Source organism: Tasmannia lanceolata, unplaced genomic scaffold (assembly GCF_043159265.1).
Source record: "Tasmannia lanceolata isolate RefF3 unplaced genomic scaffold, GAP_Taslan_0.1 ptg000038l, whole genome shotgun sequence".
In the NCBI taxonomy this organism is placed as follows: Eukaryota; Viridiplantae; Streptophyta; class Magnoliopsida; order Canellales; family Winteraceae; genus Tasmannia; species Tasmannia lanceolata.
This window is the reverse complement of record NW_027518715.1, coordinates 40,001-45,000: the sequence shown is the minus strand read 5'-3', so window position 1 is coordinate 45,000 and position 5,000 is coordinate 40,001.

Sequence of the window (5,000 nt, the reverse complement as noted above, 5' to 3'; positions counted from 1 at the left end):
CAGCATGCCACCCTCCTATAGGGTTTGCGCAACCAACCCGCCTAACCACCAGTGGCAACCAAAGGTGCTGTTAGCGACGACTTCTGAAGACGCAACGAGACGCGACGGGTTTGCGCCCAGACGCGACGAGGCGATGCGGGATCTGCGCCCAACCGTGCCTACACCCGCCGACTTGATGCGGGAGCTGCTGGCCCAAGCATGCCTAGCGTGCAAGGCCTGCGTGCAAGGCTAGTGTGCAAGGCTCGTGGGCAAGGCTAGTGCGCAAGGCTAGTGCCCAAGGTCTGTGTGCAAGGCTAGTGCCCAAGGCTAGTGAGCATGGCCTGTGTGCAAGGCTAGTGTGCAAGGCTTGTATGCAAGGCTAGTGTGCAAGGCTGGTGTGCAAGGCTTGTGGGCAAGGCTGGTGCGCAAGGCTAGTTCCCAAGGGTTGTGTGCAAGGCTAGTGCCCAAGGCAAGTGCGCAAGGCTCGTGCCCAAAGCTAGTGCGCAAGGCTTGTGTGCAAGGCTACTGCGATGGGCCAGTGCCCAAGGCTTGTGAGCAAGGCTTGTATGCATGGCTTGTGTGCAAGGCTAGCGTCCAAGGCTTGTGCGCATGGCTTGTGCGCAAGGCTTGTGTCCAAGGCTTTTGTGCAAGGCTCGTGCGCAAGGCTAGTGTGCAAGGCTTGTGCGCATTGGCAGGTAGCCCACCAGCATGCACGATCCAAATGCCACTCACGCGACAACACGGTGCCAAGCCGGGCATGGTGTGCACTCAAAACCAATCAACGGACAGAGGTCATGCGTCATGGGGGGGATCTAGCAAGGCCATGGGGAAGGTCATGGAGGACCTTGGAAGCAAGCGCAAGACGAGAGCGAATCGAACAAGGGGCCAGGACGGGGCCTTGTGCCCATGGTCTTCGCAAGACAGCGTCCAAGGCACCCGAAAGCCCAAGGGAACCCAAACCCGGCCGACACTTGCAATCGCACATGCTCTCTGCAACACACCATCAATGCCGCCCAACGGGGCCAGCACGAGCAGTCCTCCGCGGTCCCCTGGCCCTGCGCACGTTTGTCTTCGAAACCGAGCATCAATGCCACAGAAAGTGCCGGGGCGCCAGCTGGAGCCATCATCCGCGTTGCCATGGCTCGCTTGGCCTTGGCTTGCCAGGCCCCGACACGAGCAATCGCGCATTTTCTTTGCAACCGACCATCAATGCCGCCCAACGGGGCCAGCACGAGCAGTCATCCGCGGTCCCCTGGCCCTGCGCACGTTTGTCTTTGAAACCGAGCATCAATGCCACAGAAAGTGCCGGGGCGCCAGCTGGAGCCATCATCCGACGTGCCATGGCTCTGGTCCCATGGTCTTCGCAACCGAGCATTCGTGACACCCGCGGGGCCAGGACACCAACCCTTCCGACACGAGCATTCGCGCATGTTCTTTGGCCACACAACGGCGCCAGCACGAGCAAAATCATCCGCGGTGCGGTGGCCTTGCACGGCCTTTTGTCTTTGGAACCAACCATCAGTGCCACGGGAAGTGCCGGAGTCCCGGCATCCGCGGTGCCAAGTCATTGCGCCCTTGGTCTCTGCAGCGGGGCATGCCGGGCACTCCCAACCATTGCAAGCAAGCAAGCAAGCAAGAAAGAAAGTAAGTAAGTAAGTAAGTATTACATATAGGGGCGGGACATGCGGGGAGATCTGCGAAACGTGCATTACGGGGCACACGCGTACCTACCGGGGCATACCGACCCCTATTGGGGCACACGTGTGCATATCGGGGCATACCGGGCCTATCGGGGCACACGCGTACATACCGGGGCATACCGAGCCCTACTGGGGCACACGTGCGCATATCGGGGCGTACCAAGCCTATCGGGGCATACGCATGTATCCCAAGGCATACCGAGTCTATCCGGGCATACGCGTTCATACCGGGGCGTAACGGGCCTATCGGGGCATACTTGGGCATATCCGGGCAAAAAATGCCCAAAACTTGCGCAACCTTGGCAACCGTGGTCCATTCCTCTCTATATGCCTAGCCTTGCCAACCGTGGTCCATTCCTCACTATATGCCATGGCCTTGTGCCCATGGTCTTCCCAAGACAGCGTCCAAGGCCCCCGGAAGGCCAAGGGAGCCCAACCCAGCAATGCCCTGCTATGGCAAGCCAAGGCCAAGCATTCCGGTGCCTATCCGGGCAAAAATGCAATTCCTCTCTATATGCCTAGCCTTGGCAACCGTGGTCCATTCCCCACCATATGCCATGGCCTTGTGCCCATGGTCTTCCCAAGACAGTGTCCAAGGCGCCCGGAAGGCCAAGGGAGCCCAACCCAGCAATGCCCTGCTTTGGCAAGCCAAGGCCAAGCATTCCGGTGCCTAACCTTGGCAACCGTGGTCCTTTCCTCACCATATGCCATGGCCTTGTGCCCATGGTCTTCGCAAGACATCGTCCAAGGCGCCCAAAAGGCCAAGGGAGCCCAACCCAGCAATGCCTTGCTAGGACAAGCCAAGGCCAAGCATTCCGGTGCCTATCCGGGCAAAAACGCCCAAAGCATGCCCATTCCTTAGCCTATCCAGGCAAAAACGCCCAAAATCTGCACATTCTAGTGCCTATCCGGGCAAAAACGCCCACCAGCATGCCACCCTCCTATAGGGTTTGCGCAACCAACCAGCCTAACCACCAGTGGCAACCAAAGGTGCTGTTAGCGACGACTTCTGAAGACGCAACGAGACGCGACGTGTTTGCGCCCAGACGCGACGAGACGATGCGGGATCTGCGCCCAAGAATGCCTAGACCCGTCGACTTGATGCGGGATCAGCTCGCCCAAGCATGCCTAGTGTGCAAGGCCTGTGTGCAAGGCTAGTGTCCAAGGCTAGTGTGCAAGGCTCATGTGGAACGCTAGTGCGCAAGGCTAGTGCCCAAGGCTTGTGTGCCAGGCCCGTGTGCAAGGCTAGTGTCCAGGGCTTGTGTGCATTGCTTGAGTGCAAGGCTTGTGTGCAAGGGTTGTGCGCAAGGCTAGTGTGCGGGGCTTGTGCGCATGGCTAATGTGCACGGCTTGTGTGCATGGCTACCGTGCAAGGCTAGTTTGCATGGCTAGGGTGCAAGGCTCGCATGCGAGGCTAGTGTGCAAGGCTGCGTGCAAGGGAAGCGTGCAGGGCGAGTGTGCGAGGCCACTGTGCACGGCGCCAGCACTAGCGAGCCATCATCCGCGTTGCCATGGCTCGCTTGGCCTTGGCTTGCCAGGCCCCGACACGAGCAATCGCGCATTTTCTTTGCAACCGACCATCAATGCCGCCCAACGGGGCCAGCACGAGCAGTCATCCGCGGTCCCCTGGCCCTGCGCACGTTTGTCTTTGAAACCGAGCATCAATGCCACAGAAAGTGCCGGGGCGCCAGCTGGAGCCATCATCCGACGTGCCATGGCTCGCTTGGCCTTGGCTTGCCGGGCCCCGACACGAGCAATCGCGCATTTTCTTTGCAACCGACCATCAATGCTGCCCAACGGGGCCAGCACGAGCAGTCATCCGCGGTCCCCTGGCCCTGCGCACGTTTGTCTTTGAAACCGAGCATCAATGCCACAGAAAGTGCCGGGGCGCCAGCTGGAGCCATCATCCGACGTGCCATGGCTCTGGTCCCATGGTCTTCGCAACCGAGCATTCGTGACACCCGCGGGGCCAGGACACCAACCCTTCCGACACGAGCATTCGCGCATGTTCTTTGGCCACACAACGGCGCCAGCACGAGCAAAATCATCCGCGGTGCGGTGGCCTTGCACGGCCTTTTGTCTTTGGAACCAACCATCAGTGCCACGGGAAGTGCCGGAGTCCCGGCATCCGCGGTGCCAAGTCATTGCGCCCTTGGTCTCTGCAGCGGGGCATGCCGGGCACTCCCAACCATTGCAAGCAAGCAAGCAAGCAAGAAAGAAAGTAAGTAAGTAAGTAAGTATTACATATAGGGGCGGGACATGCGGGGAGATCTGCGAAACGTGCATTACGGGGCACACGCGTACCTACCGGGGCATACCGACCCCTATTGGGGCACACGTGTGCATATCGGGGCATACCGGGCCTATCGGGGCACACGCGTACATACCGGGGCATACCGAGCCCTACTGGGGCACACGTGCGCATATCGGGGCGTACCAAGCCTATCGGGGCATACGCATGTATCCCAAGGCATACCGAGTCTATCCGGGCATACGCGTTCATACCGGGGCGTAACGGGCCTATCGGGGCATACTTGGGCATATCCGGGCAAAAAATGCCCAAAACTTGCGCAACCTTGGCAACCGTGGTCCATTCCTCTCTATATGCCTAGCCTTGCCAACCGTGGTCCATTCCTCACTATATGCCATGGCCTTGTGCCCATGGTCTTCCCAAGACAGCGTCCAAGGCCCCCGGAAGGCCAAGGGAGCCCAACCCAGCAATGCCCTGCTATGGCAAGCCAAGGCCAAGCATTCCGGTGCCTATCCGGGCAAAAATGCGATTCCTCTCTATATGCCTAGCCTTGGCAACCGTGGTCCATTCCCCACCATATGCCATGGCCTTGTGCCCATGGTCTTCCCAAGACAGTGTCCAAGGCGCCCGGAAGGCCAAGGGAGCCCAACCCAGCAATGCCCTGCTTTGGCAAGCCAAGGCCAAGCATTCCGGTGCCTAACCTTGGCAACCGTGGTCCTTTCCTCACCATATGCCATGGCCTTGTGCCCATGGTCTTCGCAAGACATCGTCCAAGGCGCCCAAAAGGCCAAGGGAGCCCAACCCAGCAATGCCCTGCTAGGGCAAGCCAAGGCCAAGCATTCCGGTGCCTAACCTTGGCAACCGTGGTCCTTTCCTCACCATATGCCATGGCCTTGTGCCCATGGTCTTCGCAAGACATCGTCCAAGGCGCCCAAAAGGCCAAGGGAGCCCAACCCAGCAATGCCTTGCTAGGACAAGCCAAGGCCAAGCATTCCGGTGCCTATCCGGGCAAAAACGCCCAAAGCATGCCCATTCCTTAGCCTATCCAGGCAAAAACGCCCAAAATCTGC